Source organism: Sceloporus occidentalis, unplaced genomic scaffold, assembly GCF_023333645.1.
Source record: "Sceloporus occidentalis isolate IW3139 unplaced genomic scaffold, rSceOcc1.0.p SCAF_4, whole genome shotgun sequence".
In the NCBI taxonomy this organism is placed as follows: domain Eukaryota; kingdom Metazoa; phylum Chordata; class Lepidosauria; order Squamata; family Phrynosomatidae; genus Sceloporus; species Sceloporus occidentalis.
In genome coordinates, this window is record NW_028316984.1 from 92749399 (window position 1) to 92764483 (window position 15085).

Sequence of the window (15085 nt, forward strand, 5' to 3'; positions counted from 1 at the left end):
CATTCAGTTATTCCATGTGTCTACTTGTTGTCCAGTAGATGTGCTACATGACCAACTTGGCTTTTACTCTAGGTACCTTGAACAATATGATGTATTGTTGCAATGTAAACAAAATACTTATCAAACTATCTGTTTCCAGGTGCTAGGAATTCTGCAGCAAGGAGAATACTAAATTGAACAACACTTTTCTCCCCCTCTTTCTTAAATTCCTTTATTACTTATCATGATAATTGTCCTTTGCTCGAGTCAGCAAGTGGCCCAGGAAGCAGGTGTGTAGTTGTTGGGTACCTGGAGTGCAGTTGTTGGGTAATTCAGTCCAGGTCAGTCACAGGTTAGCTAAACAAAATGAATGCAGAAGCAAGAGGGTGGTTGTCAGCTGGTCCTGAAGTTGCTACAGCAAGTCACTAATCGTGACACACAAAGCCCAACAAGGTTTAAATAGAGTCATCAATCATAACTAATCCAAGTTCAAGAAATCACAAATGAAGAAGAGTACTGCCAGTTATCTAGATAAGACAATTGCAAGCAACAAATATGCCAGGGAGCTGCTGGGAGATTTATGGGCAGCTCTCTCAAGACACCAGGTGTCTAATGGGAGTCAGTACCTCCCATTTAACATGGGAGTTATGTGAATCAGTGCCTCCCATTTAACAGTTGCTGGGATCATCATAATCATTCTTTCTCCCTTTGAGGATTTGCAAAGGATGGCAGTGTGTTTTCGGCATCTTTCACCTCCTGCTAGGTAGCATGAGCTGCCTTAGCCCTCAGCTCCTTGAACTTGGAGACACCACTGTCATAAGGAGCTGTAAATTCCTGGAAATCTGACTCCCATGAGTCTGAATTGTCTGACTCCAGAGCACGAGTTATGACAATAATTACTTACTTCAATATTCAATCATTACTTTTTCTGCTAGCAGTCTCAATATGATGCCCTCCCCTGCTTTATACTCATAACAGTGCTGCATGCTTGATTAAGCTGAGAGACACTGAGAAACTCAAGGTCACACAGTGAATTTCATAACTTAGTAAGGATTAGAACTCAGACCTCCTAGGTTCCATTTTCACACCCTCATCTGTCTGTAGATGTATCTGCTATAGGGAATGGTTGGGCCACATCAGATTTATTTGATGCAAGTTTCCTGCTACTTATTTTTTTGTAGCTCTCACTTCTATTTAAGGTTTATTTTCTACTACTGGAAAAGGGATTTGAGCAGGAATGTGAAAAACTGTCAGTTTCATTTTTTAAATTATATTTCTCCAAATCCCTTGAGCATTCTTACCTAGACCAAGTTTCATATCAGGCTGTGAGACCTGTAAACATTCTCACATGGAAATTCATGTGTGTTTTTGTGTGCTTTCTCTAATTTGAACAATTTCTGCATTTTTCTTAATATCCTTACACATTTCCCTCACTCAGTAAGGTGTAGTTCTGTGCATTAAAAAAAAGGAAAAGAAAGAAAGGGGGAATCTCATCTGACAATCACAGTTTCTTTCTGATGATAGAAAATCCAGTGATACCAGCAGCCTTTTGTTAATAGTTTCACAGGTTGAATGAATTCATTAAAAATACACCCTCAGTTTATATTGATTCCTTATATTGATTGCAGGGTACTCTTTTTTAAAAAAACATGCTCAGGTTTCATTCTTTTCTATAGCAGTGACCTACTTGCCTTGTTCTGAAGAGTCCTTTGCTACAAATTTGCAGGAAACTCTGCCCCCTTTTTGAGTGGGAATGGGGCAGAGATGGGAAGAACCGTGTCCCAATGTTATGCGGGATTCCTTCTATCCCTTGTCACAGAAAATATGAGGAACTGAAAACCAGCTTATAATGAAAAAGTCCTGACACAGTTCACAGTTGTGTTCAATGCACAATGAAGATGGTAATAAAACTGGCTTTGGCAGTAGTAGCCATTTAGTAACTGTTACTGCTCAGGAAGAAATAGTAAAACATAAAAGCACCTTTTCTTTCCCTAATGCAGTGAGCATGCACTCTGTGTATGGATTATAAACTGAAGATAACAGTGTGAGGTGACCTTTGAAACACCTTGGCTCCTTGCCTTCAGGAAGGAAGGGCCTGAACTTGGCTAGAGATGCTGCTGGGGAGGAGGAGAATAATTCACAGTCCAACTGTGGACCACCTGATATTATTTGGTATCCACTGTACCAGAATAATATGAGCTGCTGCTTTGAGGCTGGCCCAGAGCCAAAACCTGCTAGGCCAATAGACTGAGAGCCAGAATAACTTTGTCTGTTCCATCATAGTAACAGTTCAAGCGGCAGGATTCAGGCTTTAGCATAATGAAGCAAAACCTGCAGGAAGCTATGATCTGCAGTTAGTTGGTTGCTAATTTTTTTGGTAGAATGAAGGGTCAGAGTGGACTTGCATGTTTATGTGAGCAACCAAAATATTCATGTGTGCTTGTGCATGCAGTAAGAAGAGAGACTATCCAGTGCTGCCCACTGTATATACATGTATGTGTCATCAAATTACCTGTCAATTTATGGTAACCCCATGAATTTCATAAGATTGTCTTAGGCAAGAAATATTCAAGAAAAAATATTCAGGGGGAAAAAAGACATGGTTTTGCCGGTTACATACAGACAAGCAAAATTTGTCAGAGTTAGCTCTCATATTTGACATGGTTTCTTCATGTTTTATGTAGATTCTCTAGAGCAGTTAATGGAAAGAAACAACATTAATTTCTGTACACGTGTACTTGCATGCATGATGAAGAGGACCACACAAAGAAAATAATGAACACTTGTGAAAGCTACGGTTTCTGCAAGATTCTGTAAGATGTTGTAGTGCAAGCAAGGATGTACAATAAAGTATCAAAGCTCAGAATGCTGGAAATGAGCCCCCAGTATATGCAGTGGAGGCAGAGGTCCTGCTCGGGTTGTTCTCATTCTGGTCCATCTTGATTTATCTATTCCACCCCACCCTACCTCCACAGAGTGATGTTTGGTATTAACAGGGGGAGTCCCACCTCTGACCACAAACTGGAATGCTCTGGAGAGGTTTTGCTGCTGTGAAGTAGGATGGGGGCCATTATTCTTCATCCAGAATTAATCCAGCCTCCACATAAGGGTTGCTTGTCATGTTATTAGATTACAGCTCTGCACCTTTTTCTTGCAGACCAGTTTTTTTCTTTTGCTTGCAATTCCTGTTTCAGGAAAATGGCTCTCCACAGTCGATTTCTATTGAGGCGACCCCCCTCCCCTCAGGAAGGGGAATTTATCTCTTTAAAAAAAAGGCAACTCTCTGTTTATTATCCCAGCTGAAATGTTGGAATGTAATCCCAATCCTCGCCTGTTCTGATGTGGCCTGATACTCATAGGGTCAAATACAGCCCAGAAGCACTAGTCAGCTAAATAAAAAATCAGGACCATGGACAGTTACCAGTGGGCCCTGCTGACAATGCTGTCGCATCTGGAAGCTAAAGCTATATGAAGTGACTCCTGAAATAGTAAGGTGCTATGTTCCTTGAGGGGCATTTAGGGTCATTATTCCAAACACAATAAGGGGCATTATTCCAGATTCTTGGGCTTTTGTGGAATCTAGGATATGGATAGACTTCTGGACGCCCATCCTCTGCTGAGGATAGGAATAAGGCCTGATCTTTTGATCAGGAGGGTGTGGGAGATGACATGGAAGGTTTTTCCCCAGGAAAATTGATCTGCACTTCAGTGCTCCTTTCAGGACTTGGACCCCAAAATCAGATGCCAGGATAAGCCCTCAAGAGAAGGAATGTTGGTGGAGCTGGGAGTGCCTATTTTTGCTGTAACTTGTCTGAAGCATGTGTCTCCACTTTTGAACTGTGGGAAGTGGAGAATACAATGCTTCTGGAGTGACTTGGGAGACCTATGCATAGTGAGAATAGCAACTTCTTGAATGAATTCTCAAAGCCACAGTAGCACTGAATAATTTACAAGCTGGCTATGGGAAGGAATATTTGCGTTAAGCATTAATTAGATTGGTGGACATTTTCAAAGCACAAAGGACAAAGTGGTTTGTTACTCTGACTGAAAGCACTCAGAGTCTTGTGCTTAATTTCCATTTGAGGATTTGATGGAATTCCCCATTTGGTTAATCTAGATTTGTGTGACTCAGATATCATTTGCAGAGTTTTGAATATTGCAAAATGAACTAAAGAAACTGAAAAAAAATGATTGTGGAACTCAACCAATTGATAATATATGAAATGACACACTCTTTGTGGAAAGAAGTTAAATAACTGTTAAAGTACATACAATATGGTGATGATTTATCTAAATTGCTTATGTTTTGTTCAACTGCCAAAGAAATGTTACATCACAGATTTGCTGTGGTTGAGGAGATATGTGAAAAGGAGTTGGATTGAAGCTTTTGCATTTGGGATTTTATATGATTTCCTGAAACTAGAGTCACCTTTTGTTTGTTTTTAATTGCTTATGTGTTTTGTGGGTGGCTGTGTTGTATTAACAGTAAAGCAGAATCAGTACACACCAGCTTGAAGTATAAGTTTAGCCAGATGTTAGAAGATTTGCTATCATCCTCCTACTCTTGGGTAATGACTTCACTTCATCTCATTTTCATCACTCCTCTTCCCAAATGATTATACTGCTACTCAAATAATTCATGCTAAAATTTTGTTTGAAATATCCAGGCTGCCTGATCTTTCCCTTAATGTGTGACACCATGTACATGTAAAAATATTGTGACTATATAAATGTGGTTCTTCAAGAACTGTGAGTCAGAATACTGGGGGCAAAGAATATAATTAATACCAAAAAATCAGAAGATACTGAGCAAAATTCAGATAAGGAAAAAAATAATACATTTCCAAAGATCTGAGTTCTGAATATAGTATTGCTACAATATAAAGTTAGGTAATACCTTTACATATCTCTACAAATTCATTGCATGATTAGAAAAAGTTAGTGCCTAACATGCTGGAAAAGAATCACCTTTCATTAGTTTTCCTCCTCTGCTTTACCAAAGTGGGGTAAGTAGGGTGTGGAAAAGTTTGGTGGAGGTGATTGGAGAGCAAGGTCTCCATGTGCATAAATTAATAAAATAAAATATACTTTGGTTATTGCTAAAGATATTTGCCCAAAGTCCATTAGCTGCACCGTGAAAATTGTATCCCTGGTAGCAATTGCTGCTAATAGATATTGAGCAAAACAGCACAATCTAGTTTCTAGCAATGTGCTGGCTAGGGATTTTGGGTGTTGTATGAAACACAACTGTAGTTTAGTTGTGAGGGCATCAGGTTGAAGAAGGCTGTTCCCAGATAGCCTTTTGGCTGAAGAGCAGGATATAAGTAAATAATAATAATAATAATAATAATAATATTCCAATGAAATGACAGAAAGAAATGTTAGTGTGGTACCAACACAATCTTTAAAAAAAAGATTAGTGACCGAAAGGAGGATAAAATATTTTGCCATGCCAAAAGCCGAATCTATATAAACGTGTAAGCAAGATTAAGCTGTAGTAAAGAGAAACCCCATTGATATTAATGTGTGTAACCCAGAGTGAAATGGAGCTAAGCTTGCTGAAGGAATGCTTCTATTAATTTTGATTCAGTTGTGCATGTGAAGATTTAATTTGACCTTGTGAGAGAATTGCAGCTTCCTAAAGGGGAGGAAGGCTTGAGTGGTTTTATTAATTTCATCTCCCCTGGGATAGATTTTTATATGGCAAGTATCTGCAGTTTCCCCCCTTGAATTATATCCATTCACTACTCCATGCAGCATCTTTGAAGAAAGTTTATTCTCCACTATTTCAAGACTGAGTAAGACTACACCCACCCACCTCCCAAATAACAGATGTATGGTGTTTGCTCAGATGGGGTATGTTATGGATCATTCACCTTTTTGTGTGCTGTTGCCAACATTTTTTTCCTTATATGCTTGAGAAAGATAGAGTGCACAAGTGGCCATGTTCTACATTTTCTGTTTCTATTTTTTAAATAATAATAATGATAATACTGGTACCAGATGTGCATTCTTTGTAAAGTGATAATAGTCAGATGATTCCACTTTCCTTAATATGTTGAGATTTGATTTCATGAGGCATGGTTTTCTTGTCTTCTCATGTTTAGAGTGAGGAATAAATGTGCCAAATAAATAAATGTCCAGGAATAGCCTGTGGAACTAGTATGAAACTGTGATGTTGGGGGTTGATTTTAAAAAATACTTTTAATACACCAGTTGGCCCCGAATATCAAGGAGAGCCACAACTCTGGGTGGTATTTGGATGAGCGTGGCTTGGATGTGCTTTTTGAAAGCGTTAATGGAATCCTTATAATACCTTAAAGGAGATTTATATCCATTTTCCTTGGGTGGGGTTCTTCAAGACTGACTGACATCTTCAATATCAACTTCCATGTTATAGGTTGGAGTGATATTCAGCAAGAGGCTAGGTAATTCACATGTATTACAAATTTAACCAGAGGTGGCTCTTTTGAGGTGTGTGTGTGTGTGTGTGTGTTGAAACTGAGTTTGCAAATGTTAGATATGTCTAGATAAGACCTCAATATGCACTGGGTCAACAAAGTTGTCAGGTATCTAGTACACTGTGTTGTGGATGTGTATCAAAACACTCAGAGATCCATTCAATGTGGAAAAATCAGTCTGAAACTATCACCTAAGGAAAATGGGACATGAACCATAAGAACAATCATAGTAATTTGCAGCTCATATTTCCTCCCTACACATCTGCTCATTATCGCAGGCCACAACTAGTACACAATGTTTTCTTTTCCCAGCATCATCACTAGGATAACATACCCCATCATTCCCTTTTTACACACGTTCCCAAAAAACAGCAGTTAAGCATGGCAGGACTATGTCTGAATCCTGACCCTGACACTTACCTTAATTTACCAGGCCCAGAAAGGGTACTCATCAGTCTTAGATATGAGCCTAAATGTCCTGCACCACATTTTAGCACAATCTAACATCTTTAAAGTTGATGGATCATAAATTTCCAGCAGTATACTTACATGGAGGTTAGATTGCCAAAGAGGGAAGATGAAGACAGCCAGCCTGGTAGTAGTGTAAGATAGCTTTCTCAGCACATCTCAATACCCACTTAGTGGGCATTTGGATAGGGAGGAGAACTCCACCTGGCCTCTGTCCAGCAATTATTGCACTGCTGAGCTGAACTGTTCTCTAAGGAGGTACTGGGTAGCTCCCTATGTAACGTTGAAAGAAAGAAACCTGCTAGTGTCAACCCCAAGAAGATTCTGCCCTGGATCACTTGTACGACTTATGACTTGTCTTTGTGGGTGAGGAACAGAAGCACTCAAAAGAATTTCTTACATTCGGGAGAGAATAAAAGTGGGTTTTTGACCTCATGGAACAACATAAACACATTACTTCTAATTCCAGAGCTGTTGCCATCCAGGGTGCAGCCTTTCAAATTACATTTTTGTTGTTAAAGCTGTGTTATAGGGAATTAATGTTGACATGGAGTATATTTTATTTAATTTGTGATAAAAAGTAGTCTTTCAGGCCTCCTAAATGTTTGGCCACTATTGCTGCAGAGTGCTTTGCTTTTAGTGCCTGCTTACAGGCTAGCAGTATTTCAGTCTCTCCAGGGAACTGGATGCAACATTCCAATGAATGTATTTTTTTCACTATGGTTTTGTTTGCTGGACAAGAGCTTTAATGAGACAGATAAATAAAATAAAATGGTGTTTAGTGTGGCTTTTGTTGGTTTCCATTTGTGCCTGGCCTAAACAAATAAGAAGCAAATATTGAAGGCAAGATGTATTTTCCTTTCTTGGGAAGGAGAGTGCATGAGATGGAAGGTAAATAGAAGTAAAAAAAACATAGTTCACTTACTGTTTTACCTTATCATAATACCCAAGAGTATGCTCATTCCAAGAAATAGCTAAGACACTGTTTTGTTAATACACACACACACACACACACACCCCTTTTTAGTTAGAATAGCTCCCAAAGTGAAGCTTCTTTTAGTCAACCCTCCCTCAAACTCCTTCCATGGGCCCTGCCCCCTATATGCTATGAGGACAGGTGAAAGGAAACTGCAATGTAATCTCTACTCAGTGGCCAAGGGTATCACTTGGATGCCACTTTCCCTCCCAGGTGTAGAGGGGGAAGGAGTGGCACTCTGCAGCCAGCAGACAATACACTGAACCCTGTCCCTGGGGTTTGAATGCTGGCTTTGCTCCTGTTCCCAACAGGAAAAAGAGCGGGAAAGGTGGAGGACTCCCACATGCTGTCGTAGCACATGCAGAAACTGGATGGATTATGAAACTAGGGTTCAGTTGGCATATGCTAGCTGAGAATATAGCTGGCTTCACTTTATGTTCTCCTTCTTCTCTCACTAGCTGCAAGGAAGCACCAACTGAGAGCATGGAAGAGCATCCCAGCTATCTCCAGTGAATGACTGGGAGATAATGGGGCAACTGAGGGGGAGCCTGCAGGAGCTTGATGGGGAACCTCTATGGGTCAGATGAAGTCCATGGGATGGAGGTTGTGGTGGCTATAGTGGTTGCTATTGTTGTAGTTGCTTCTGTCCCCATTTATATCCAAATCCTGAAGGGCAATCCTGACATGGCTTTGCATGTGCTACCCCCCCCCCCCCAATACTTATATTTCTGTTTCTTATATATCCTAGTGCTAGGGAAATTCTTCCAAAAGAACAAGATGACACTGTAAAGGGTATATAGCATATTTTGTTCTCTACAAGAAATGTCAAGAAAATAGGTTAAGTGGGAAGGACTGAGAGAAGGTTGCTTGCCATCATATGACCAACTGATGCCAGAAAGTCAAAATTTGGTTAGCTTGATGGAATTTTTCCAGTGCATGCACTTTGCAGTAGTGACTTGGTAAATATACTAAACTATATTCAGGTGTAAGAACTCAGGGCTCCCATCCTTTTCATATTATGGGCGGTCGGGATGGAGCACAGAAATGCATTTCTTTCTTTGAATAAAGCTGGATCCTTGATTCAACAGCATGGCTGGGAAAAACAATGTTGTTGGGAGAAGCAGTTCCACTTCAGGAGTCAAACTGGCTAACTGTAGTTTTAAAAAAACACAGTTTAAAAGAATTTACAAAGACTATAAGTAAAAAACATAAAGTGTTGTTTTTAAAAAGCAATGAAACTATCCATAGAATTAAAACCATTTAAAAAAATATCAATTGAAGTAGAGATGATAAAAAATCAGCAAAGAAACACACCCTTAAAAGCTCCAGTAGTCAGTTCCTAAAAGTTTGTCAGAATAGAAAAGTTTTCACTTGCTATTGGAAGAACAGCAAGGAGGGAGCCAGTCTACAAGGGGGGCGGGGGGCTTTATAGGCCATAACAAGCCCCTTCAGTTGTGCTTCCAAACAGACTGCCAGCCAATGGAGTTGTAGCATCAAGCAAATGGTATGGCCCTGGCAGTCAGCCCAGGTTAATAATCTGGCAGCACCTCTATGGACACTGAAATATCTGAGCAATTTTCAAAGGCAGTAGCATATAAAGCACACTACGGTAATCCAAACAGGATGTAACCAAGAAATATGCCAAGTGTAAGCACTTGGTGACACTTTGGCCAGTCTAGGTGTTTCCAGGAATAAACACAGGCAACATAGTATCTTTAACTGTACAAATGTACTTCTGGCCACCGCAGAAGCCTGTGTCTCCAGGACTGAATCCAGGAGTATACTCAAACTATGAACCTGCATTTTCTGGGGAAGCGTGAAGCATTTTGAGCTTCGTTGGAGTTCTCTTCATTCTTGGAGATTCCTTGAAGTTCTCCTCTCAAGATTTATGCCTTTAAAGGCCAAAACTGGAATCTTTAATTGAGTGAAGAGATATATGGGTAGTCAGGGAAGATGGTTTAGGCCCCTCATGTCTTATATGGTTGTGGCCCACTAACAGTTTAGCAGCCAAATTTTGATACACACAGAATGTGTATAAGGTCAGCTTTTTGTAAAGCTAATTTTGGTAAAGCTGCTTCGAGTCATTTTGGAGGTATGCTGTTTAAATGATAAATGTGTCCTAAGAGTCCAGAAGCTGCACCAAAGGCGCACTCCAGTCCTAAGGACTGGAATGCAGCTTTGGTACAGCTTCCAGACTCTTAGGACGCATGCATCATTGAAACACCATACCTCCAAAGTGACTCGAAGCAGCTTTATTTTGGCTGTCTGTATAGGGCCATAGTCTAGAAATGACCAGCATCTAAATAACCCTAGTCAGATCTTTGTCTTTAAATAGTGGGTATAGCTAGCATTATCAGCCTAAATTATTGAAAATCATTCTGAGCCATAACCACAACTTTAAGCATTCAAGAGGAATGCAAGCCTGATCCCTAAAGTGGAATGTAACCCCATGAGGAGCAGCTAAACAGATGAAACTCATACCACCATTATCTCTACTTTGGCTTGATTGAACTTCAGATTGGTCACCCTTGTCCAGTCCACCAGTAACTCCAGGCACTGATTAGATGAGACCTATTACTTGGATCTTGATGAAAAGGAGAATAAAGCTTGGGGCATCACACTCCAAAGTCCAAGATAATTTTATCCAGCACTTCCACATAGGTGTTAAAGCAATATCAAGAACAATGCTGAATGAAAGTCAACAGGCTAGTTCTCATAGTCTACAATAATAGTCTTCCAGTGCCACATTTATTTACATATCATATTGAACATCTTTCTCTGTTAAAACATATAAAGCAGTTTACAATATTATGCTCAAACGTACCTTATTTTCATACAAACCTCATTTCCCTGATTTGCCTGCAGCCATGCATTCTGTATTTGGTACCCAGTGTTAGTCTGCTCCTGCATTCTTTGGCCTGTTACAGACTGCCAAAATAAAGCTGCTTCGGGTCTCTTTGGAAGTATGCTGTTTAAATGATGCATGCATCCAAAGAATCCTGAAGCTGCACCAAAGCTGCACTCCAGTGCTTAGGAATGGAGTGTGGCTTTGGCATGACCTACGGACTCTTAGGACGCATGCATCATTTAAATAGCATACCTCCAAAGAGATCCGAAGCAGCTTTATTTTGGCAGTCTGTAACAGGCCCTAGTTTACCATCATTCAACTCCCTCTGGAGTTTCTTACTGTGAGCATCTTTGATTTCAGTTTTGATGGATTATGTTTTATGCTGGGATTAGAGAGAATAAATTTGAGACTGCAGACACTTATGAATATCTGTCTAATGCTTTAAAAACCTTTTCTGTGCCTGGGGATATAGAGCCTGGGATATAAGGGCCAAAGTTCATACCTAGTCTATAATGAGCTGTTGGGAGATATCTCTTTTGAAGATATTAGGCAACAGGAGAGGGTCCAAAAATGTCTTTCTCTGTTTTTCAGGGACTATCTTTAAATACGGAGAATACAGAGAAACAGAATGTTTCCCAATTGACAAAAGGGTCAAGTAAGGCCCTGTTTATGCAATCTGTCTGCAGGAAATACCATATGCAAAGCAGGTTTGGACTCAAAGGCAGGAGATGATAGGTGAAAGGAATATTAAAAACCTAAAATATGCAGATGACACAATACTACTAGCAGAAATCAATAAAGACCTGGAACAATTATTGAAGAAAGTCAATAAGAAAAAAGTAGCAAAGAACAAAGAAAACAAACAAACAAACAAACAGACCACAGAAGAGCTACAAGAATTCAGTCTAGACAATGGAAAATGGAAATAATCAAAGAGTTCCTGGACATTGGTTCAAATATTGATCAGAACAGAGACTGCAGTCAAGAAATCAGAAGAAGATTAGGCTTGGGAAAGGCTGCTATGAAAGAACTGGACAAGATCATAAACTGTAAAGACATAACTCTGAACACTAAAGTGAGGGTCATCCAAGCAGTTGTATTGCACATCACAATGTACAGATGCAAGAGCTAGACAGTAAAAAATGCTGATAGGAAGAAAATCAACTCATTTGAGAGGTGGTGCTGGAGAAGAGTACTGAAAAAACCATGAATGGCCAAGAAGACAAATGGGTTGTAGAACAGGTCAAACTAGAACTCACTCTGGAAGCCAAGATGACTAAATTGAGGTGTTCATATTTTGGTCACAGCATGAAGAAAAATGAATAATTAGAAAATACAAAAGTGCTAGGAAAGGTGGAATATAGCTGGAAAAAAGGAAGACCACATGCTAGGTGGATCAATCAGGGAAGACACAGGCCTGAGCTTGCAGACCCTGAGCAGAGCAGTGGGGGACAGGGGGTCACGGAGATGTGTTATCCAGAGGGTTGCCATGAGTCAAGGTTGACCCAAGGGCAACTGACAACAGCAACCATCTTTTAAAAATGAGATTCAGTCTTTGCCTACCTATAGTTCTTTGCTTTTGTCCAGCATATGATTCCATGCTCCTTCCTGATAGATTTTCCACAGGTGGGCATTTTCATGATATAAAACTTTTTTGGATGCAAAAGGTATGCTTTTCTTGTTGTATGCATTCTTTTTGGCTATCCTATGCCAAGCAAAGGAATGATTCAGCTGCCACTTTAGTTACTGTAGTGCTTTTAACTGAAGCAGGCTGAAGTGCTGCATGACTCTCTTGGGGCTGCTGTCAGTTCCACATGGTTAGCAGACCAATAAACAGGACTCAAAACTCAGCTGCCATTGGAGCCATGCCTCTTCCTTCAGCTACTGAAAACAGCCATATCTGTCACAGGTGAGCTTAATCTTCTTCAAGTCCTGGGGAGGTCCTAGCTCCATGCACACTTTTATATGCACAAGAAATTGGATTACTATTTCTAACCAACCTTTTTGCAACAAAAGTGACCCACAGTGTGGCTTTGAACAGTTGAACTTGTTAGCTTAAAACTAAAAACTGCTGCAACCCATTGAACACTGTTTTTCTGTAATGGCCATTCATCTTGTTAGAAATTTTTTTCTTTATGTTTCACATCGATCTTTTTGAAAGAAGATATTTGCTGAGTTCTAGAGTATTTATGATTCAACATTTGTACTGAAGTAGTTACTCTTTGGAGACAGAAAAAAGACTATGAAATAGACTAGATAGATAGGTTAGGTAGGTAGGTAGATATCAAACTTACATATATGTATATATGTCTCTGTGTATTGAACATGTGTATTGTTAATTGTCTTAAAGACATATGTTAATTCGCAAAATGTTCTTTATGGAGATTATTAATCAAATGCATGAAGCTAATAAATTCTGTGATCTTCCTATCTGTGTTGCTGTGTCAGGGGGAAAATGCAGATGCCTCCCTTTATGCATGACATTTAAAACAAAATACACAGGAGACTGGATAAATACTTCTTTCTACTCAGACATTAATCCAAATTAATTCCCCTCTCTGGTGCCCTTTATACAGCAGGGCAGGGCATTTTAGTCTACCAGAGATGCATTTTGTTTCGGAATTCACATAAAACAAGACCTACAATGTACTATATTATACCACCTTATACCCATGAAGAGTTGCCGTGTTTACAACTTTCAGACACTTATCTTGTAGAGTGTTTGAACAGATAAATCCCAGTTGGTACAATCACTGTGAGAGCCAACATGGCATAGTGGTTTGAGTGTTGGCCTAGGATTCTTGAGACCAGAGTTCAAATCCCTACTCAGCCATGGAGATTCACTGGGTGACTTGGAGTAGTCACATTCTCTCAAACTCAGAGGAAGGCCAAAGCAAATCCCCTCCAAACAAATCTTACCAAGAAAACCCTGTGATAGATTCATCTTAGGGTCACCATAAGTTGGAAACAACTTGATAGAATGAGCAGCAGCAGCAGCAACAACAACAACAAAAACCAAATAACTGCCCTAACACATTGACAGGTTTATTGCACTCAAGGTCCTTTTTTGTTCAGACAGTGCAATGCCCTGGGATCAAAAAATAAAAGTCCCATGGCATTTGTTTTTTTAAAAAAGAGGAATCATGATGCCAAGGAGGAGAAGTAGCATATTTTGGTTGTTAGTAAATTGGTCTCATTAGAGTGGGGTGGCATTGGAATTATCATTGGTTTAGGAAATAGAACAAATCTATGTTAAACCATACCCCTACCTCTGACCCTAACTAAATTATACTCTCAGTACATTTGAACTCCAGTGGGGTTAGAAATAACCTACAGCTCCCTCAAGGCATTTAAAAGAAGATGATCTTGGTACATGTATTAATAAAAGTAATGTTCTGTATAGGTAACCAGCAGGCCAGAGATTGACCTGACCTAATATATACCTTACCATTTAAATTTCCAGTTTAAGAGTTTTAAAGGAAACCTTTTCTCATGCCACCAAACTGGTGGCAGTTAATGAGGTTCAGATATCATTTTACAGTGGGGCCTCCACATACGCGGACATTTTATAAGCAGCTTTGAGAGTACGCGCTCAAGCCGCTGGGCGCGCACGGGGTGGAAGGGGTGGCGCGTCCCATTCAGTTGAATGGGCGCACGCGCCTGTTGCGCCGTGCGCGTGCCCGTTGCGCACCTCCGCGCCGCCGTGCATGAGCCCCATTGTTTACAATGGGGCTCGAGCATAGGTGGAAATCGCCATACGCGGCAGGATCCAGAACGGATCCCCCGCGTATGGCGAGGTTCCACTGTACTTTATTCGCTTTTGTATTTCATTAGGAAGTGTTCCATGGTTTTTCATCTAATAGTGACCTCTCCTTTTGACTGGAAGATGCAGGAGCCAACAGCCGTATGATACCTTGCCATTAGCCCATACAAAATGAAGGGTTATTAATAAATAATTATTGAAAATAAGTGTATCTCAATCCAAGCACATGATGAAGTATTTCCTCAAACAAACCATCAGGTATTCTAATTAAAGATTAATAGGCTTACAATTATAAAACACTTTAGGACCATTTCAGAAGTAGTACAAGACTGATTTAATCTCATTTTTATAAAGTAGCATAGAGTGATTGTATGGCATATTTTATCCTATATAGATACAGTACCTGCTTCTTTCTTACAGAATAGCAGGGGAGCTGAATGAAGCTGCTATCCTTGAATTCTAATAATCTTCCAGATAACCGAGGACAGTCCTTCCCTTTACAACTTGTCACCCACCAAGTCTACAAGGTATCAGCAGCCTGTAAGATGAATGACCATCTTTTTCTGCTGCCTGCCTGGAGCTTAATGAAC

At 40.0% G+C, this 15085-nt stretch overlaps 1 protein-coding gene across 6 annotated transcripts in view; it reads left to right on the plus strand.

Moving 5' to 3' along the window:
- LOC149314349 (tetraspanin-4) overlaps positions 1-15085 on the plus strand; it is a 771146-nt gene that overhangs the window by 421670 nt on the left and 334391 nt on the right. The gene's annotated exons all lie outside the window — the stretch shown is intronic.